Genomic DNA, 23,670 nt, shown 5'->3' on the forward strand with positions numbered 1-23,670 from the left:
TTGATAATTGGTTATTGATCATGGTCAATGCAGAGATGGATGCCATAGGAATAAACAGACGCCAGCAGGTCGCAATGTTGAGTTTTCCTTATCGAAATAATCAGCAAAAAAAGAAATGTACAAGAAAAGTCACAGGGTTTAATGTTAGTGGAATGGGGCTTTCAGAGTCTAAATTCCTGATGGTTATTATTGTTAACAAAATGAAAATGCTAACGCAAACAATGGGGGTAAAGCTATTAAGTCGCTCGGCAAACCCTGCATATTTGGGGGAAATGATTCTTCCGCTGTAATATACAAAATTATTGGGAAAAAGAAAACATTATTTTAGCCAAGATTGTTACCTCTTTGTTGCACCATTAACCTCTCTGCCCTTCTAATGTCCATTAAGGAGAGGGGGAAGGAGATGCAGAATCCAAGCACAGAAAAATCAGTAACAATAATACAGTTTAAAAGTATAATTGCCTTTTTTTTCCATTGAAGGGGCAATTTGAGGGCAGCATAAAAACCATCATATCCAATATACGGTTTTTAAAAAAAAACAAAAATTGGATGGAAAACCCCAAGAGTAATCATTAATTATGAACTGAATATGATTCAGCAGTGTGATGTGACTTGAAAAATACACAATTGTAAGCTGAATACTGACAAAACTATATATTTCAACTCATAGGACATTATAGAAGACATTTACTTAACAGAATACAGAGTTGGAAGGGACCTTAGAGGTCTTCTAGTCCAACCTCCTGCTCAGGCAAGAAACCCTATACCATTTCACACAAATGGTTATCCAATCTCTTCTTAAACACCTTCAGTGTTGGACCCCCCACAATTTCTGGGGGCAAGTTGCTACTTGCCTTCCCTTATGCTGTTGCATTAGAAAGAGTTGGAAATCACTGCTTTTTTTTTCCTTTTCCCCCTGCACCTTTTCCTCTTTCCTTTTTCCTCCTTTGATGTCCATTTACTGTCATTTTTCTTTGTATTTTACATTTTGGTCAAGCAATGAAAAAAAATTAAATAGGCTGTCATGAGTCATGTACCAAGTTCTGGACATCACAATTTGACAAAGAAGCCAGAAGAGATTCAGGGAAAGGCAATGAAAGATGGTCAAGGATATAGAAATAAACCTTGTGGTGGGAAGATGGAATAAACTGAGTTTATTGAGTGCTGGGAAGAAAAGATTGAGAAGGGTTTCATTCGTCCAACATGTCCATTGGCTAACTACCAATGATTTGGGGCAGCTGAATCTAGGATAGGATAATAGCCTTACAATCTCTCAAAGGATGCCATGTAAGAAGTTCAAGATCTGTTCTTTCTCCTCCCAGGGTAGGATGAAAGATCATAAATTACTGGAAGATAGATTTTAGAACACAGGAAAAAAAGAGTTGGAGATCTTCTAATGTAACCCCCTGATCAAGCAGGAGACTCCATACCAGGGGTCAGCAATCTGCGGCTCTGGAGCCTCATGTGGCTCTTTCATCCCTCTGCTGCAGCTCCCTGTTGCTCAAAATATGCGTCAAAACCGCCAATGCGCGACACCCACTGGCACATGATTTATTGAGCTTTTCAACCCCCAGTAGGCCATCATGGTTAAATCCAAGAAAAGAAAAGTTTCAGAAGAAGGTAGAATGTTTAATTCAACTACATCAGGGGTGTCCAAACTTGGGAACTTTAAGACTTGTGGACTTCAACTCCCAGAATTCCCCAGCCAGCTGGGAGTTGAAGTCCACAAGTCTTAAAGTTCCCAAGTTTGGACACCCCTGAACTACACATACTAGTTTTGTGGCCGCTCAGGAAATACTCAGGCATGGGAAGGGTTTTGTGCCTCCCGGTGTTTTCTCTTCTGTGGGAAATGGGTCCAAATGGCTCTTGGAGTGTTTAAGGTTGCCGACCCCTGCTCTCTACCATTTTGGACAAATGACTGTCCAGTCTCTTCTTGAAAACCTCCAGTGAGGGAGCACCCACAACTTCTGGAGGCAACTTCCGTTCCACTGATGAATTGTTCTGACTGTCAGGAAACTTCTCCTTAGGTCTAGGTTGGCTCTCTAATGATCTTCTACTCATTACTTCTTGTCTTGTCATTGGGTGCTTTGGATGTAAGGTAAGGTCCCTCTTCTCTGCAATGACCTCTCAAATACTGGAAGGTTGCCATCATATCACCCCTAAATCCTTCTCATTAGACTAGATGTACCTAGTTCCCTCAACCAGTCATCGGATATTAGAAAACGTTTCTTAACACTGAGAAATTTGGCATGGAGTCAATTCTCAAAGACATCAGTGGCTTCCTTCCTCTTCATTAGATGGATTCAGGCAGATAAAGCCATGGCCATCAATCAATATAACACGTATACATTTTCCAGCTACATTTCCATCATTTGGTTTCTATTTAAGATGCTTCCATAATAAGTCCCTTGTTTAGATCCTAGCATGTCCTGTGATGTTACCCCTCATCAGTAGCGGGTTGCTCTTACTGTCGCTACCGGTACGCTGATCGTGGTCTGTTCATGCATGCACCAGACATGTGCTGTGCATGTGCCAGATGTGCACTGCGCATGCATGTGCAATCCACCGCCCCTACACCAACCAGCAGCTTGTTGGGGCTTGCGCAGGCACTGCACATTTGCCATTTGCCATGAAAACAGCTAAAGAGCACAGGTGGGTCAAAGGAGCCGCTGTACCAGTATGCTCTGAGCTGCTCCCGCCACTACCGGTACAGCCGGACCAGACCCTCAGCAACCCACCTCTGCTCCTCATGCAGGGACATCTTAAGGGGAGGGATCTTCCTCAGGTCTTGCCTGCAGGTGAGTTGAAAGGAGAATGCACTAAAAGGTCTCACACTGTAGAACATGCTAGACAATCTTCTGCTTCTTGTTGTTCAATTTTCCTACCTGCCCTGTGCATGAGGTTGGATTCCATGGTGTCCATGGCCCTTTCTATGACTCATTTACTATTAGGTTCAGATGAGAAGATATCCCTGCTTATTTCCTGTGTTTCATTCCTTCCTTTCAATTTGATGCCTGAGAAGAGACATGTCAGGCAATTCTCACAGGTGGCCCATGTAATGCTTCTTGGCCTTCAATTGCAAGATGCAAAGAGGTGAAGAGGTGGCTTCCCTTGTTTGATTGTACCATTGTACCATTCTTTATTCCTATCTCTGGGGTTCTGATGACAAGACCCAAGGTTGTGAAGGGGCTGTCTATGTTCCTGAGGTTTTAGGATTGGCATCCTTTCTCCATGAACCTAGAGATCTCAACTGTTGGTACAAGCCATATAGGTGATTGTAATGAGCTTTACGTTCATGTCACAACTCTATCTTGTGGACATCGGTTGCACACCCCGTAAGTGTCACCTCTTTCTACTGAACCTCTCTATCTTCCGGTTGTATATTTCCTAACAGATTAACAGAGTTGGAAGGGACCTTTTAGGTCATCTAGTCCAACATTCCCCCATCCAAGTAGGAGACCCTACACCATTTCTGACAAATGGCAGTCCAGTCTCTTCTTGAAAGCCTCCAGTGATGAAACTCCCATAACTTCTGAAGGAAACTTCTGTTCCATTGGTTGATTGCTCTCACGGTCAGAAAGCTCTTCCTTATTTCCAGGTTGAATCTCTCCTTGATCAGTTTCCATCCATTATTCCTTGTCTGGCCTTCAGGTGCTTAGGAAAATAAGTTGACCCCTCCTCTCTGTGGCAGCCCCTCAAATATTGGAAGATGCTATCCTGTCTCCCCTGGTCCTTCTCTATACTAGACTAGCCATGCCCAGTTCCTGCAACCATTCATCGTATGTTTTAGCTTCCAGTCCCCTTGTCATCTTGGTTGCTCTTCTCTGCACTCTTTCTAGAGTCTCAACATATTTTTTATAGTGTGTTGACCAAAACTGGATGCAGAACTCTAGGTGTGTACTCTACGTCCTAATTTTGGCAGGTGGAAATGCTTCTCTTTCCCTGCAGAGATCGACCCAAAGCAAGGGGGATCTATAAGTTCTAGTGCTCCATGATCCCTGCACCACCAACTTCCCTGCCCCTTATGCTCCTTGTGCTCCCCACTTCCATATTTGCATGAGTCAGTAGGCTGTTCTGACTCCACCCATCTGAGAAACCTCTTGCCCATTAAACAGGGAGGTGGAGACATTGAGCAAACAATGGAAAACTGTCAGGACTGACAGCAGGGCACGGATCTCTGCACATGGAGCTGACAGCGAAGGCCTCAGAGGGTAAACCTTTTGGCTGGAACTAATTAAACAGATGAAATTATTACACGGATATGCAGATGTTGTTTACATTTTACCATATGGTATTATTTCAGGTAATGACTCGCAGGAGGATCCCCTTCCTGTCATCAAGAAGAGGAGGGATGAAAAGGCAGCCTGACACACACACACACACACACACACACACACACCTCATTTCCTAGGCAGGAAGCTCTTGTGGAGGCTTTGGAGGGTAGGTTGAAGAGTCCATGTTTAGATCCAGAGCAAAGTGGGGGGGGGAGTCGATAGCTCTCAGGCTGCAGGAGGCCCCTGCACTTTGGCTGCTCGGCTTCCACAAGCTGCCCCTTGGAATTCTGCTCCTGACCTGAACGTCAAGGGCAGGATGGGCAGCCCCTTCTGATTGGCCATGCACCCAGGAAATAAAGTGCATGAGGCTGTCAGAGCAATGCACCGTGTGTAGAAGACAAGAAAGGGGTGTGGGGGGGGGGATAATTTGTAAATGGAGTCAATTACCAAAGACATCAGTGTTTTCCAGGAAGGGAGGGAGGGAGGGAGGGAAGGAGAGAGGGAGGGAAGGAGGGAAGGAGGGAAGGAGGGAAGGAGGGAAGGAGGGAAGGAGGGAAGGAGGGAGGGAGGGAGGGAAGGAGGGAGGGAGGGAAGGAAGAAATGGAGGGAGGGAGGAAAGAAAGGAGGGAGGGAAGGAGGAAGGAAGGAGGGAAGAAGTGGAGGGAGGAAGAAAGGAAGAAAAGGAGGAAGGGAGGGTGGGAGAGAGTATGGAAGGAAGGAAGAATGGATGGATGGATGGAAGGCTAATAATTAAAAACTCAACATTTGCGTGACAGGAGGAGAAAAATCACTTTCCCTTCAGATCACATTCAACTGTCCTGAATTAATATAGTGCCTTTGATAGAACCTTCAAAACTAACTGGATAATTCTGGAATGCGGATGTGTATGCATATAAGTATATGTACATGCACATGCATGCGTATGTATGTTCAGCTGCAAAAGGTTCCACATTATAGAAGGTGCTTCCACCAAAGGTACTCCCTACACTGGAAGAACAACGTAGACTGTTAGAACCATTAACCAATGGGATAGCTTGCCTTCAGAAGTTGTGGGTGCTCTAGGCTTTTAAGAAGACCTCGGTCATCCATTTGTCTGGAAAGGTATGGGGAGGAGGGTTTTGGACTAGAAGAACTCCAAGGTTCCTTCCGAGTTTGGTATTCTGATGTTTAGCCCCTTACTGTGTGATAGACAGATGATGTATTTGCATAGCAAGGCTGAGTAAAATAGAGTTGGAGATAGGCTTCTGGTTCAGCATTTGATGGCAGTTCAGCTATGGTTTAAGCATATTGTGTGAATCAGGCCATCATATTAAGGGACCACGTTATTTGGGGTGGGGGAGATCTCTTAGAATGTGAACAGAGTGATTGAGTTTTCTTCACACAGTTGTTGTTGTTGTTAGTCACGAAGTCATGTCCGACCCATCATGACCCCATGGACAAAGTTCCTCCAGGCCTTCCTGTCCTCTGGAGTCCATTAAAGCTCACACCGACTGTTTCAGTGACTCCATCCAGCCACCTCATTCTCTGTCATCCCCTTCTTCTTTTGCCCTCAATCTTTCCCAGCATTGTGCTCTTCTCCAGTGAGTCCTTCCTTCTCATTAGGTGGTCAAAATATTTGAGTTTCCTCTTCAGGATCTGGCCTTCTAGAGAGCAGTCAGGGTTGATCTCCTCTAGGACTGACTGGTTTCATCACCTTGCAGTCAAAGGGACTGGCAGGAGTCTTCTCCAGCAGTCTTCACACAGGTTTGAGGTTAAATATGTTATAAGAACCTGGAGCTGTTATCTATCTCCATGACAATTTCTTGTAGTAACAAGCTAAGCCCTTGCCAAAGGTGTATATCAACAGCCATGAAAGCTAAACCAAACAATAAATAAATAACTGTGCACCAGCAATGAGCCACGTAAAGATCTATCTTCTTCTGCCTGCTACCCTGAAAGCGACCGGCATAATTGAGACCTCGCCAAATTGGTACAGATTGGTGAAAATTGACAGTCCTGTCCAAAAACCCCAAGAGCTGCACATCTGACATTTCTGCCGAGATTTTGACATGCCGTTCGTGCCAGTTAGCATTTTCAGCTTTGGGTTGACATGGAATGTTGATAATGGGAGAACTCTCCTTTTCAATAAATTTCCATTCATCAAGTTGAAAAGGTTGTACTCTAGAATTAGAGAGGCACAGGATTATCACAGACCCAGACGGGGAGGGAAAGCGGGAGGGAAAAAAAATCACTAATAGTAGCCATTTAAGGATGGTCAGCAAGTTAAACTTTGACACTGCACAATTACGGCCAAGGCAATGATGCAAATATTAAAGGGTGTTTGCTTGCTGAAAGAATGATGAGCAACGTAACAGACCCAACAGCAGCCCAAAGACAGTGATGAACCTCTGTTAGAGCTCCATAAAGTCAAGTAGGGGCCTTTTTTGGGTTGCTTTGATGCAACTAAGACTCTCATCCTATTTGATTGTTGCTTGTATAAGGGGGTGAGAGACAGGTATCTTCATCTATATACCAAACGATATGGGAATGCCAATGGGATCCCCATATCAAAACAACTTACTTTATGTGTCACCAGAACTGGAAAATAACATTTAACACAGCACAGTATTTAAACAAAATAGTTCTATTGCGATCTGCATAAGTGGGACTGATTGGGGTAGATTGTAAGGGTGACGCAGAAATATAATTTTATGTCATTTTATTGTATTTTACATATTTAAGTGTTAAATTATATTGTATCTTATCCTATAATTATTGTATTTATCCTATACTTATTTTAAATTGTTCGTATAGGATTTTATTGGTGATATGTGTTGGAACCAAATCAATAAAGCTTATTATTATTGATGCAACTAAGGTTGTTATAAAATTTTTCTTGAAAGTTCTCACCACCAGATCTCGCTGCTTTAGCAGAGTAAGGAAGATACTCAGAGACAGTGACGTGCAGTCAGATGAGGCAAGTGAGGCTCTCATCATGAAAAGGAAAAAAAATGTAAAAGGAAAAAGCTGAGCTAGTTGCTGCCTCACCGTGGATGACTCCGCTTAACTGTTAAAAAAGCCTCTAAAAAAGCGCCCTCTACTATGAGGCAGGAGAACTGCATGCCTCATCTCGTCTGACTTTAGGCGTTTTATGATCACTCGAGCAGAGTTAAGCAAGGGTTAAAAGCCTAAAAATTCCTGACGTAGGTGAGGCACGCAGTTCTCCTGCCTCATAGTAGAGAGCACTTTTTTAGAGGCTTTTTTAAACAGTTAAGCAGAGTTATCCACGGAAGCCAGGCAAAGAGCCTTGCTGTAGCACACACACTTTCCCCCAGCCTCTTTCTTTTGGAAGGCTCGGATCGGCTCCCCTCCGGCTTATCTGCCTCTCCTCTCACCCCAACCTGCCAGCAGGAGGTGAGTGGGTGGGCTTTATTGTGTTCCAGGCATTTCCACCCAGACAGCAGGCTGCATTTGCAATGGTGGAGGTGTTTGGGGAAGGCAGCAGGGGAATGTGGGGGATGGCAGAGGTGCTGCTTTCAAGCCACTGGAAAAGATATCCAATCCAACTTGTGTGTGTGTGTGTGTGTGTTTGAGAGAGAGGGAGGAAGGGAGAGAGAAACAAATGCTGTCTTTTAAATTGGAACTGAGCATGCCTGGCTGTGGAATTCTGGGAGTTGAAGTCAACAAGTCTAAAAATATTTGAAACCCACCACTGTGGCAGTGCCTCACCAGCCATAAACCTCACCGTATGTCACTGCTCAGAGATGATTCATGCCCTGGTCAGTGTCTCTTTTCACTTCTTGCACCGGGCAGAAGACATAAAAGCATAGCCAGCTGAACAAATAATTTTTAAAACAGTTTCTATCCTTGGGCTGTCATTAAACACAACCACAATCACTTCATGTACACATGGAAACATATGACTAGTTTTTCATATCTTTCTTTTTTCTTTTCCCCTAATGACTTGCATTGGGATTATTCTTTATACTATTTATGTTGTTTGTATTTTTTGTCATGGATTGCACCAGTGAGGCTAAAACCAATTTCGGTGTATACATGATGTACAATGACAATAAAGGCAAGGCTAGACTAGACTTGAGTAGACTAGACTAGACTGTCTTTCCCCCCAAAAAAGACAGGGTGTTATTTTCTTTTGACCCCCGAAATAAGAACTTGGACTTATTTTCAGGGAGGACCTATTAGTTTTGAGGTGCTGAAGGCAGTGAGCGTGGTCACCTCATGGCTGCTGCTGTGTTGCAATATTTTTGGGGATGGCTTATTTTCAGAGGAGGGCTTATTTTAGTGCATGCTCTCAAAGGCCTGATTGGGCTTATTATCCAAGGAGATCTTATTTTCAAGGAAACAGGGTACAATACTAATGCTAATGCTAATGCTAATACTAATACTATTCTATTCTATTCTTTTCAAGAAAGCTTTGCTTCAGGTGGAAGTTATCAAAGAAAGATCCAATCTAGAACTAAGGAGAAATTTCCTGACAATGAGAATAATGATCAGTGCAACAGCTTGCCTCTAGAAATTGTGGATGCTCCATTATGGGAGGTTTTCAAAAACAGACCAGGTTGGTATAAGGTGTCCTGCCTTGAGCAGGATATTGAACTAGAAGACCTCCAAGGTCTTCCCAACCCTGTTGTCCTAGGCTCTTTCTCCTATTCAAGAGACTTCAGGGGGGATAGATGAAAGTCAGTGTAATGAAAGTTAGTTCTTTCTAGCCTGTTTCAGTTTAGCCAGATCAGAAGAAGAAAAAATCTGCCTCTGCCTCCCAGCAATTTGCCTCTTGCAGCAAGCAGCAAGTTTCACTTTCAATTTCAGTTTAAGCATGGGCTGATGATCAGCTGTTTCAGGCTGCAGGGTTTGCCATAGCCTATTGCTGCCTCCATAAGCCCCATTTTCCTTGTTTGCTGTAAGGAGGTAAATTGCTGGGAGGCAGAGGCCAAAGGGTGGGGACTGGTGGGAGGGCGGGACTACATTCGGTGTATAAGACGCACCCAAATTTCACCCTCTTTTAGGAGGTAAAAAGGTGCATCTTATACTTTGAAAAATATGGTACCTTCCAAGTCAGCAATGGAAAGTAAAACAATTGGTGGGTGGGAATCAGCTGTGCTGTGCAATTGAGATGAGCTAGAAAGCAGGAAATAAAGGACAGGATAGAACAGGGGCAGGTGGGCAGGGCCAGCTAATCAACGGAGCTACAGTTTCACTTGAACTGGTCAAATCCCACCCCTGGCAAAGGTCACATGCCCAAGCAAATTTACATTTGCAAGTATTTAAGCCAGTCAGGCATTTGCACCCATGTCGATTTACGGTTTTTGAACTAGGGAAAACATTGGTGTCAGGTGATCCTGCTAGTGATAGGAATGCCGTAAACCAAGATTAGGGAAAAGACAGGAAGGAAGCAATATATTTCTGGGTATAACTACTTTATTAAGGCTCATTCCTCTTCTTCTGAGGCATCCATTTGATAGACACCAGGCCAAATTGGCAGTCAATTTCAAAGCATTTGGGAAACCCCATGATCCCTGGGAATTTTTGAGCTGACATCTCTGCTGAAGTGCTGCATGCAAAGGTCATTGGGAGATCTGACTCCTAGGCTTAGTTTACTTGGCCTGTGTCACGAGTCAAGACCAAAATAAATTAAAATCCAAAAGGCATACTGTGAAAGCCTCCTTTGTTCCCTGGAGATAGTGATTGTAGCGTTCCTATCTCTCTTTCTCTTTCTTTCTCTCTCTCTCTCTCATATATTTTCCTTTTGTCCACTTTCATAATGTTGTATTCTTAATGTTCATAAATAGTAATGCATTCATTAGTGAGCTTAAAAAAATGAGAATGAGTCAAAAGATTTTCCTCCACCTTTCCTTTCCTCCACCTTACCTTTCCTTTTCTTCCCTTCCCATCCTTTCCTTTCCTACCCATCCTTTCCTTTCCATTCTTTCCTTTTCTTCATTTCCTTTCTTTCCCATCCTTTCCTTTCCTTTTTCCTTTCCTTTCCTTTCAGAATATATTTTATACTTTTCCAAGGCAAAAAAATTTGTCGATAGTTGAGGAGCTCTCGTGAAATGATAATAATGCTAGAAGCTGCTTATCATCTGCAAACATGACACTGTTTGCTGTGAGTTGAAAAAATGGGACCCAAAATGGATAGTGACAGTCATCGAAGGAGCAAGCCTGAAATTGGATCCCAAGTTATAAAATACAGACTAACCCAATAGGCCCATCCACTTTTATGATATTAGCATTGTTCAAAAATATTGAAAAGAGTTTTAAAAAATAGAATTGCATCGTGAGCAGAAAAGTATATAGGTTTTTTTTTTCCCCCTTCTTCTCCTTGATGGAGAACAGCGGGAGAAATTCATTTCTTGTTGGGTTTAGACATGTCACAGCAATATATTGCTCTGAGTGAAGGAATGGACATTTCAGAAAAATAAAATAGATTCCATGTCCTATTTTGCAATTCTTTCCTGAGCTGGTTTGTGTTACAGCCCTTTATTTCTCTGCTAATTTAAGACCGAGTGGAAAACAGGTTAACAGGGATTAGATTTCAACTTTAGAAATATCAAGATAAGAGGAGATGCATTCAAAGCATTTTTTTTTAAAAAAATGTCATCTGGTAGAAGCTTATTATTTCTCCTGCAGTTCCCCAAAGGTATCTCCTATACATGGACAAATTAGACACTTACAGTTTTTCTGAGGTTTTCACTTTTTAGAATTGGCTACATTCTGTTCATCTTAACTTGAGAATTCTACATAGAGCTCAGCACGTTTTTATAAAACAAAATGTTATAAGACTTTTGCAAGTATACTGTATTTTTGTCTATTAGTTTATGAATGGATGCAATAAAATAATAATAATAATAATAATAATAATAATAAGTAATAATAATAATAATAATAATTAGTAATAATAATAATAATACATTAAAGAAAGAAACAGAGTCACTAATCCTGGCTGCGCAAGAACAAGCTATCCGCACAAATGCCATTAAGACCAAAATCGAAAAATCCTCTGATGATGCCAAATGTAGACTTTGCAAAGAGGCTGATGAAACTGTTGACCACATACTCAGCTGCTGTAAAAAAATAGCGCAGACTGACTATAAAATGCGGCACAATTCAGTGGCACAAATGATCCACTGGAATTTGTGCAAAAATTATAACATTAAAACAGCAACAAACTGGTGGGAACATAAGCCTGAAAAAGTCGTCGAGGGTCAGATGGTCAAGATCTTGTGGGATTTTCGCATACAAACGGATAAAATACTGGCGCATAATACACCAGACATCACACTGGTTGAGAAAAAGAAGGTTACAATCATAGACATCGCAATACCAGGTGATAGCAGGGTTGAGGAGAAGGAACATGAAAAAGTCACGAAATACCAGGACTTAAAAATTGAAATCCAACGATTATGGCACAAACCAGCAGTGGTAATTCCAGTGGTAATCGGCACACTGGGTGCTATTCCAAAAGCACTGGAATTACATTTAAAACAGTTAAAACTTGACAAAATCACCATCAGTCAAATGCAAAAAGCTGCACTGCTTGGATCTGCACGTATATTACGAAAATACGTTACGACGTCCTAGGCCCCTGGGTGGGGCCTGACTAGTAATCAATGCCAAATCCGGCGAATCAACTGGCTGCTGTGATACAATCGTATAGTAGTAGTAGTAGTAGTAGTAGTAGTAGTAGTAGTAGTAGTAATAATAATAATAATAATAATAATAATAATAATAATAATAATAATAATAATAATAATAATAATAACCTAATCCTAGGCCCCTGGGTGGGGCCCGACTAGTAATTAATGCCAAATCCGGCGAAACAACTGGCCGCTGTGATACACTTCTGTTGATGCAATAATAATAATAATAATAATGTAAAAATATAATAATATGAAAAAATATGATTTACCTGTATCCAGAAAGTCATGGGAACATAAAGTGGAAAAAGTTATCGAAAATGAGAAGGTGAAGATCTTGTGGGACTTTTGAATACAGACATATCATCATTTGGTACACAACATGCCAGATATCACGGTTGTAGAGGGCCAAAGTGTACAGTTTATTGATATCGCTGTTCCTGGAGATGCCAGAGTCGAAGAAAAAGAACTAGAAAAAATAATGAAATATCGCAACCTGGCCATCGAAACTACATGGTACATGGATGAAGCATGTAACAGTGATACCCATTGTCATCGGGGCACTTGGCACCATGTCCAAGAATTTTACAAGATACATCAACAAATTGCAGCTTCCTGCAATAACATCAGCGGGACTGCAAAAAAACTGTGCTACTCGGAACAGCTTATATTTTAAGAAGGTACTTGGTTGATACCTAGGACGCTGGCTGCAAACCATATCAACTATTAGCACCAGTCACTGGTATTTGTGATGCATTTTTGAATGTTCAGTTGGCTGTTTCATGTTTAATGAATAAAGTAAATAATTAACAACAACAACAATAACAATAACAACAAAAACAATAATGATAATAAAAACTCAGTTGACTGAGTTTCATGTTTAATGAATGAAGTATACAACAACAACAACAACAACAGCAACAATGCCAGAGCATGGATTTTAAATAATATATTTTGGTTCAAAATAAGTTGGGATTTTAGGTATGTTTGCATTTATATGTGAATTAAATTGATTTATTCTTCTCTTGCTATTGCAACAGTAATAGCAAGGCATCATAAATATGAGATGCTTATAGATATTTATTGAAAAATACATTTTGGTTAAAAAAGCTGTGATACTAAATACATTTTCATTTATATGTAAGAGAAATTGGTTTTTTGAAAGTATCATTAGTATGAGCTTCTTACAGGTATTTATTATGCAATTATTTATTAATATTTATGGCTTATGAAATTTATATGCTGCAGAATGATTAGGACTTAAGAGTCCTTAAGATGACTTACAACAATAGCTAAATACTAGCTGTAAAATGTATAAAAGATTCACAATATTTATATTCTAAAATTCTTTAGGATATAATTTTTAGGCACTAAAATTGTATAAATTTTTAATGCCTAAAAACTAGGCACTGTAAAATGTGTGCAGGCACATTTGGCTTTGATTTAATTTAACATACACAACCCCCAAATAACAGTGTTTCATCATAAAATGTTTATGGGACAATATTGTGATACGCCGCCTGGGAAAGCCAAGGGAAATCATCAAAACCATTAAAAGGAAAAGTTAGAATATTTCGGACATGATGCGACACCCAGAAAAATACGGCATCCTTCACTTAATCCTCCAGGGAAAGATCGAAGGCAAAATGAGATCCAGGCAGAAGAAGAACATAATGACTTCAAAATCTAAGGGACCGGTTTGGACAAAACTCAGCAGCACTTTTTCGTGCAGCTGTTGATAAAAATAGGATCGCCAATATGATCGCCAATGCCCGATGATGGATATGGCACAAGAAGAAGATTGTAGAACTGTTTCCATAACGGTCTTTGAAAATCAAACAAGGTGTTTAGACCTTAAATTGTTTAACAAACCCAGCATCTTAAACCATTCAGCCACCATGCTCCCTTATAGTTATTATAGATTCCCTCTATATAGAAGGAATAAAGTAGAACAGGGGTTGGACTACAAGACCTCAAAGATCCCTTCCAACTCTATTATTATCTATATGAAAGGGAATTTGGTGTAGTGGTTAAGGAGAAATTGTCATTCTGCCTTAAGCTTGAAGCCAATTGATTGACTTTTTGGTCTCAGCCTGAGCAAGAAAGCAAGGATAAACCCCTTTTGAAAATGTGCCAAGGTAATGGCATGGATTTGCTCATAGAAGTGCCAGGAGTGACAAGTAACTTGAAAGTGCATTCACACACAAACATACACACAAGCCCCTTTTGTATATTGCATTTATAATGCATAGGGATAAGGAAGAGTCACATTTTTCATTCGAAATAGTTAAAGAAGTATACAATGTAAGAGAATCATAACCAATTAATTGCATTCTCATGGGAAGATATAATAAGATACGAAATGAGAACAGGAACCTAAAATTAGAATGCGGTGTGTTATTTTCTCTGGGGGAAAAAAACCCACATTGCAACTAAGTGAGATGTTCAAAGGCTGAGGTATAATATTTGAAATCAATCGAGCCTGTGATATACTGTTTCCTTTTTCAAAATTGTCAACTCTTCCTGGAACAGGTGACGGTGGAGGGAAGAGGGAAGGAAGAGCAAATCACAACCTATGTAGGATGACCTGAGTTATGAACCTGAATCAGGTCATGACCCAATCTTCTTTTGGTTTTTATTTTAACCTTCATTCAGACATGCTAGAGAAACCATTACTTCCTGCATAAAAAAGACACCAGAAAAGGGAGCATCCCCTTACCTTCTTTTGTCTCCGACATAAGCAAATGAGAGAACTCAGATAGGAGTAGGAGCAAATTGGAAGATTTCAGAAAATCGATGGGTGCAAAGTATGAGGAGATATGTCCCTGTCCAAGGTGGAAGGTAATGCATCTTGAAAGCCAAGAAGCATCTTTCTTGTTCTACAAAAGCCATTCTGTTCTCTTCTCTTCTCTTTCCTTCCATCCTCTCCTCTCCTCTCCCCTGCCCTTTTCTCTTTACTCTTTCTTTTCCCTTCCCTTCCCCTCTTCTTCTCTCTCCCCTCCCCTTTTTTCTCTTCTCTTCTCTTCTCATCTCCCCTCTTCTCTTCTTCTTTTCCCTTCCCTTCCCTTCTCCTCTTCTCTTCTCTCCCCTGCCTTCTCTTCTCTTCTCTTCTCTTCTCTTCTCTTCTCTTCTCTTCTCTTCTCTTCTCTTCTCTTCTCTTCTCTCTGGCCTATATTAGTTGATGGTTTATTTGTTTCCATTAAAGACTCCAAACTGATACACTATGTAAATAAACATACTTAAAATACTTTATAATAGTAATAAAATAATTGGTGAATAAAATATAAAAGTACCTACCTATTAAAATGAATATCAGACCTAAATCGCATAAGATTGTCACTCAGCAAAACTTAGCAATCACCTGAGATCTTTCAAGGAAGAAGTTCTTCTGGCAAGAAATATACCTTTTCTGCATCTGGCTGGTCCAGCCATCCAGAGAAAAGATGAGCACCAGTGTAGAAAACCAAGATTGGTATAGAGAATCATGAAGCAAAACTGGTGGAACTGACACATTCCAGATTGGACAGACACAAAATGGACAGACATAATGTCCAAAAGGGACATTATGATAAGGGCCTCTCAGAGGCCCAAGTTCATTTTAGCTGTTTGAAAGCAACCTGGGCTTTCTTTGAAATATTAGAATGATATCCAGTTCAACAAGATGACTTAAAAATGAATTAATGCCCTATTTACGTCCACCTCTTTTGTTCTGTTTGGTGGAGAGAAGATACACATTCTAGCCAAAGATGAAAGTAATATCAGGCAGATATCACTGGAGATAATCTGGCCCTATCATCTCAATCTAACGTTGAACATAGAATTGTTGGGCTGGAAGGGACCTCAGAGGTCTTCTAGTCCAACTCCCTGCCCAAGCAGTAGACTCTATACCACTCTGGACGAACAGCTATCCATTCTGTTCTTCAAAACCTCCAATATGGAACACCCACAACTCTAGTAGGCAAGTTGTTCCATTGATTAATCATTGTGACTGTCAGGAAATATCTTACTTCTAGGTGAAGTCTCTTTTCAACAAGCTCCACCTCAACAATGCTCCATTCTTCAACAAACCAGCTAACTTGTCCATCTTTCCTCCCTGAGGGACCACAACTTACAAGCAAACCCTCATTAACACTGGTACTCTGTGTTCTGCTCCTTGCTGACACAAATTAAAATTATCTTTCTCCTCCCTCCACACACACATACACATACACATTCTTGGTGCTCAAGAGTATGTTGGATATGCCTTCCATCCTCACATCACTCCCCCCTCCCCATTTCTCCTCTCTTTTTTTCTGTATGAGTATAAAAATAACCAACAGCCAAGATTAGAAGCTGCTAATGCTTATCGCTGTCTGGCTTTTCCTCACTGCCATCTTCAAGACAAGCTTTCATTTTGGGGAAGCCTTGAAGATTGACTTGAGGGAAAGCATGTGGCAAAATAGCCAGCTCTTTATATGCAAGGCACCCCCTGAGGAACACGCAAAGGCCTCCTTCTCGACTTCTGATAAAGTAATTTAAAGCCAAGTCTAGCCTGCCAACTGAAACCTAAAGGGATTTGATGCAGTGTCAAAACCTTTGCCTTAGGAGGTCACTCTTTCTTCTAAGCTTTCATATAACAAAAGCAGAATAGTCCTTTTTTGGGGGGAGGGGGAACAATTCTCCTCCTCCTCTTCATCTTCATCTTCTTCCTCCCCTGCCTCCTCCCTTTGTCAGTTTTGTTTCAGTTTTACAAGATCCCCTGACAGTCGTTGTTGTTATTGTTGTTCTTAGTTGAGATTTGGGGCCTTTGATTTCAGCCTTCCTGAAAATTATTTTCATTAGTTGAGAGAGAGAAAGAGAGAGAGAGAGAGACTCTGAAGTAGCGTCCAAACTGTAAAAGGGTGGCCTGTTTCTCTCTCTCTGTGTGTGTGTGTATGTGTGTGTGTGTGTGTGTGTGTGTGTGTAATTGTCAAGGCTCTCCAGAAAGTTGCCTGATTGAAATCAACCCTGTGTCAGAGGCTGTCATATCTCAGAAAAGACATAAAACACGCAGAAACATCAATAAGCAACACGATTCTGACAGCTCGGAGACATTCCAGCTGACTAGAAGAGAAAAGGGGGTAAGGTTAGGGCTCTGAGGGAATATTTAAAATGCCTAACAGCCCGTTGAAGTGTTGGCAGGCATCAGGGAAGACCAGAAAAGACAAGATAAAGTCTATCAGGTTATCACCTGGTTCAAGACAGATCCCTCACAGCACGACCACGAGAACGAGACAATGGCACCCGTTGCCCTCCCACTCCTTCGGCCATCCTTCCCCTCCCATCCCCTCCCTGTTTAGGCCGCCGTGAGAAATGAAAATATGATTTTATTCTTTTATTTCCAAATGTAGCTAAGAAACCGTCTGTGTTACACCAAGGTTACCCAGACAACATTGCACGGAAGAAGAGGTTTTTTTTTTTCTTTCCTCGTTTTTATTTATTTATTTTTTATTTGTTTTGTTTTTGTTTCAAAGGATGTGGCGGAAAGGAGGGAAGATGTGACAGGGGACAGAACCAAATATAAGACAGAAAGAGCCAGAGAGAGAGAGAAAATCTTTGTGAATTCTGCTTCCAGCTAACATGTACAGAAATCAAAAGGAGGGTTTTTCCCCCCTAATTTAATTTCCTGTACACTGCCAGCTTTTGTTAAAAGATCAGAGATATTGCTATTTATTGAATTTTTAATATGATCTTTATTAAAAGGCGACGTGCATGTTTGAGGCTTTTTTCCTCCTCCTCTCTCTCTCTCTCTCTCTCTCTCTCTCTCTCTCTCTCTCTCTCTCTCTCTAAATATATAGAGATATAACAATCAAAGCAAAGGAATGGACTGTATTTATTCGCTATCATTCTCTTAGATTGTTATGATGATTCAGATACTCATTTCGGGTTTTTTTTTTTTTAAAAGATAACAATAAAAGTAGCCTGCAGATAAATGATTGTTCGATCAATGCAAGTCTATTTTGTTGGATAAACAATGGAGCTTAAGCCTTGCGACAGGCAAGTACGAACCGTGGTTTCACAGGCTGATTGTAGCTCACATGTCACATCATTGCACCTTCTGGAAGCTACAGGCAACCCATCTAGGTGAAGCTGTTGAGAGAGGAAGCTAGCCAAAGCCATTCCGAGATGCAGCTATGACATCTAATATAATTGTAAGGACACATACATTGTTGTGACAATCTACAGTAGGTCTGACTAGTGAATTACAAGAAATAATGGAATGCAAACAACCCTCTGTCACCGTGAGTGAGATACCTGCTTTGACTGCAGAAGGTCCCAGTTAGGATTTCTGATCCCACCAAGGAGAACCCACCAATGAAACGGGGGAGAATTCCAGAGCTTCGGGGTGATCAGTAGTGAAGCCAAGATCTGAATGAAGCTGCAGGTATTTGTCAGATCAAAACATTTTTTTTACTGCCAGTTCTGTGGGCGTGGCTTGGTGGGCGTGGCAGGGGAAGGTTACTGCAAAATCCCCATTCCTCCTGATCAGCTGGGACTCGGGAGGCAGAGAATAGATTGGGGCAGGGCCAGCCAGAGGTGGTATTTACCAGTTCTCCGAACTACTCAAAATTTCCGCTACCGGTTCTCCAGAACTGGTCAGAATCTGCTGAATACCACCTCTGTCTTAAACCCAGTTTCCATCATACTTTAACATTTCTCTCTCTCTCTCTCTCTCTCTCTCTCTCTCTCTCTCTCTCTCTCTCTCTCTCTCTCTCCCTCCCTCCCTCCCTCCCTCCTTCCCCCTCTCCCCCTCCCTCCCCCTCTCTTCTCCTTGATTTTCTAGGTAAAGCACTGAGACCTATATAGAAAAGTTTACTTTAGATATATTCTCAAAAAAAAGGTTTGCTCTTGGCATTTCACACCATCTGAAAAAATGAGCATTTGTGTTATAATAGAGGCCTCCAGTGTAAAGGGCCCACCTAAGTCCATCTATAATGACTATAATTCCTGTTCAAGGCCCCCCTCCCCCCCTACAAGAAATGACTACCCCTCTGATTGTCTCGCAGGATTCTGGCAAATCCAACTGCATGAGTAGATTTGAGAATGATGAACAGCAAGTGGAACTGTTCTTTTACTGCAGTTAAGAAAAAAAATTGCTTGGAAAACAAATGGGCATATTTCCCAAAGAACCACAGGTGTTTTTTTTTTAAATAACAATGATTGCATCATTTCCTATTAAGACTTTTTATTGTGAGGATTGAGCTAAAGGACAGTTGATAGGTCCCAGTCTGTCTTCAACCATGCTGTCATTTCCACTGGCCAAGGTTGATAGACCATTTGTAATCTCTACAAATGATGTCCAAGATCCAGTTGAAGAACCTTTTAACTAGTTACACCAGCAGATACTAGGAATGCAGTGGCTCAGTGCCTAAGATGCTGAGTTTGTCGATCAGAAAGGTCGGCAGTTCGGCGGTTCAAATCCCTAGTGCTGCGTAATGGAGTGAGCTCCCGTGACTTGTCCCACCTTCTGCCAACCTAGCAGTTTGAAAGCATATAAAAATGCAAGTAGAAAAATAGGAAACACCTTTGGTGGGAAAGTAACAGCGTTCCATGCGCCTTCGGCATTGAGTCATGCCAGTCACATGACCACGAAGACGTCTTCAGACAGCGCTGGCTCTTCGGCTTTGAAATAGAGATGAGCACTGCCCCCGTAGAGTCGGGAATGGCTAGCACATATGTGCGAGGGGAACCTTTACCTTTACCAGCAGATACTGCTACACCTTCAAACCAGCCAGATTCTCCATTAATTCATGTTCTAATTCTCTGCCTGCCTCAGTATATCATGGTACCCTAAACTGTTAGTTGACACAGCTCTGCTAATCATTTTGTGATTTTGCAACCTGGGAACTGCACTTCAACAAAGTAGAAGGGCATCAGTGGGTCTGATTCTATGTATTGGATTCCATTTTGCTTGTTCAATTTCAGGGTGTTGTGTGAAGAAAATAAGAGCTTTCAAAGCAATGTACAGAGAGCAAAGTTGCAAAAGGAAATGGAAAAATCAGAGGCAAACCCTTTTTTCTATTAGCTAAATCTGATTAATTTATTTTTAATAATGATTAATTAATTAATTAATTATCAGGGCAAACTTTTCCAGATCATTTTAATGCTAAGACTAGTAACATATATACTGTTGGGATTCCAAGTTTGTAGATGGAAAAATCGATTGGAATGACTTCTCCAGACTTTTCCAGGGAAATGAAAACTTCCCCAAATATTTCTCAAGAATTGAATTCCTTTTGGTAGGTAGGTAGGTAGGTAGGTAGGTAGGTAGGTAGGTAGGTAGATAGATAGATAGATAGATAGATAGATAGATAGATAGATAGATAGATAGATAGATAGATAGATGAGATAGAGATAGAATAGGTAGAGGTAGAGGTAGAGATAGAGATAGATATAGAGATAGAGAAATAGAGAGATAGAGAGATGGAGAGATGATGATGATAGAGAGAAAGATGAGATAGAGGTAGAGGTAGAGGTAGAGATAGAGAGATAGATAGATGAGACAGAGATAGAGATAGAGAGATGAGATAGATATAGATAGAGATTAGATAGAGATGAATATTGATTAGATAGAGATAGATGTTGATTAGATAGATAGGTAGACAGACAGACAGACAGATTGATTAGATAGAGATAGAGATTTGGTGAACTTTCAATTTACATATATAGCAAATGAGAAATGATACAGAAAATGTCCACTGGATATTTAAAACACACCCTCTCAGAAACTGAAAATACATCAAGGGGAACTTCTAAATAATGAAATTGTTGAAGGGTTGTTGGGTGGAGACCCAAGAATTCATTAACTGGATCCACTGTCAAGTCATTCTTTTGGTTCAGAGAGTTTTTCTCATTTTCAGGTGGAATTTATCTACTTAAAACTTCAGTCCATTCACCTGTATCCTTCAGTCTGAAATTACAAATAGAGTCTAGCTGGAATTGAGGAGAGTGTCCATGCTGTTGTCCGGTATCTTAACACTCAACAAGTGTCTCGCTTAGCAGCAAAAATTTTGAGCTCCACTGTGGTTATAAGCTAAGGACTGTCTGCACCTCTTTTCTCTTTGAGTTGAGATGCTCTTGCCCAGCACCTGCTCTGATCTTAGACATGAACTTGAAGTCTAACATACAGTTGCTAATTTAACAACTGCAGTAATTCACTTAACAACTGTGGAAAGAAAGGTCACAAAATGGGGCAAAATTCACTTTTAAAATGTTTCATTTAGCAAGGGAGATTCTGGTCTCAATTGTAGTTCACAAGTTGAGGATTACCTGTAATCTCTTTGGCTGTCCTCAGTGGCTGACTTGAGTTTTGCAACCTGGGCATGGTGCCATGTCTGATAACCCTAGTTATTGTGAACCTACACCTGTGTCACCTTAGGCGACTCCCAATGGTGGGATTCAGCCAGTTCGTTCCACTTCGGGAGAACGGGTTGTTAACTTTCTGAGCAGTTTAGTGAACAGGTTGTTGAAAGAAATCATTAGGGCAGAGAATTGGTTGTTAAATTACTTGAGTCCCACCACTGGGGACTCCTAGCCATGAAAAAGTTCCCCATCCTGATCCACCTGGACCATCAACGACTCTCCATGTTGGGGAAACCTGCCCTGGAAGCCATCTTTATGGTTGGAGCTTCAGAGCTGCCACATTTAGTGCCTGGGAAAATGGAATTATGGTGGAGAATTAGCCATAACAACATTCCTCTCTCTGGAAGTCAAAGGCATTCAGCCTGCACCTGGATGGGAGTGACTGGGAGTTGTGTCCAGTTGGGATCGTGCATTGATTGGACCATGCAATGGACTTGTGGGTGCAAGGGATGGATCTTTATCTATCTTTTGGATGGGGAAAACCTGGAGACTCTCAGATTTGGGTTTTCTCAGATGTGCCAGTATGACATCTCTAATAAAGTGGAACTTTGAGGAACTTCAAGCCTTGGAGTCTTCTTTCGTTGGGGGTGTTACTTGGAACCCTGACATTCTCACTTAGCAACAGAACTTTTGGGCTCAGTTGTGGTCGAGGATTACTTGTAGATTTGGCTCATCTACTGAAGTCTCTTGGCTTCTTTACCTGGGAGGGCTGATCATCACTCTAACCCAGTGATCATCAACTGGTGGTTCATGCAGAACTGATGGCCCACGAGAAAATGTTGGTGGTCCATAGAAAAAATATTTGCATTTTTTATATTACACTGAACACTATCTTTTTAAAAAATTCATATTAGTGGCCCATGGGATTTAAAAAGTATGAATTCAGTGATCCCTGAGGTCTGAAAGGTTGGTGACCCCTGCTCTAGCCCAATACATAACAGGGTAAGTTGAATTGGCCAATTGTCAACTTGCTGAGTGCTATCCAATCTCTCCCAAGAAGATTTCCCAATCCTGCAGTCTAATTTTAGCTGGAAATGCCTGGGAGGTTGGTTCAAATGCCCATAGTTCTTCTGAGCAAAAAAGACCCAGTTTTCTATTGCTGTTAATAAGAAGAGTCTATGGTCTCCCTTTCAAAATAACAGCAGGGAGAACAGCACGGAAATATATCCCTTGCATGTCGATTCTCTTCTTTCAAAGAAAAAGCTCAGAGCTCTGACAGCATAGCTGCTTAAAAATGAGGGGAGGAGAAAATAATTTCTCGAACCTTGACTTCCTGTCGTCCTACAGATAATGAGACAACTACTTAAATCACATTTTAAAAGTGCTGAGTAGCTGAAGCTGCCGCCTAATGATGTTACTCAGCTTGTTGGGGTGTGATTGACACTAAAAGTAATAAATTAGAACAGAAAATGATTTTACAAGATCCCCAGGATGACAGACAGGCTAACTGTAATATCCTCAATTACAGTTGTCACCGGATTTTATATCTGTTCACACTGAACTTGCCAAGGCAGGGAAACGGTACAATTTCATGGGCCATTGCCAGGTCTGCCAATGATGAGAAATTTCCACAGACTTGGAAAGCAAATGAGCTATGAATACTCAGGAAAACAGAGCGGGGAAGCGAGGGGGAGAGAGAGAGGGAGATTTGAAGACTGGATCTCATCCTCTGCGAAGGGATGCATTCAAATGTTTGCACGTTAAAGCCTGGGTGAGGTTGATTGGGGTTGAAAATTAAATAATAGTATGAATTCCAGAAAACTAACGTAAGCAGAAGGTGAGTTCTTGCCCTCCGGGATCTTCCAAGTCTGAAATTTGAACAGATTCCCCCTTCTCCCTCACAATAACAACAGGTGGGTGTCTATAAGGAAGAAAGGATCATCGGTGATAGCACCCATAGAATTTATGGAATTCGTTCCCAAGAGGAGCCTGACTGGAACCCACGTTGGCATCTTTTCGGTGCCAGGAGAATGACTTTTTTATTTCTCAAGCTACTTAATTGGCTTTTAATTGTATTTTTGGTTAAAAAGGATGAGGGTGAGTGGAAGGAGGAGGAGGAGGAGGAGGAGGAGGAGGAGGAGGAGGAGGAGGAGGAGGAGGAGGAGGAGAAAAAGAAGAAGAAGAAGAAGAAGAAGAAGAAGAAGAGGAAGAGGAAGAAGAAGAAGAAGAAGAAGAAGAAGAAGAAGAAGAAGAAGAAGAAGAAGAAGAAGAAGAAGAAGAAGAAGAAGAAGAAGAAGAAGAAGAAGAAGAAGAATTGTAGGAAGGAAAGCTGTAGAGAATAAGGAAAGTGATCTTTATGGGGATATTGAAGATCTGCCACCAACACAATGTAAGGTGTGACATATTTTAAGTCCACAACAGGCAGATAATATTTGGAA

Source organism: Natrix helvetica (genome assembly GCF_964273705.1).
Source record: "Natrix helvetica genome assembly, chromosome: 12".
Lineage (NCBI taxonomy): Eukaryota > Metazoa > Chordata > Lepidosauria > Squamata > Natricidae > Natrix > Natrix helvetica.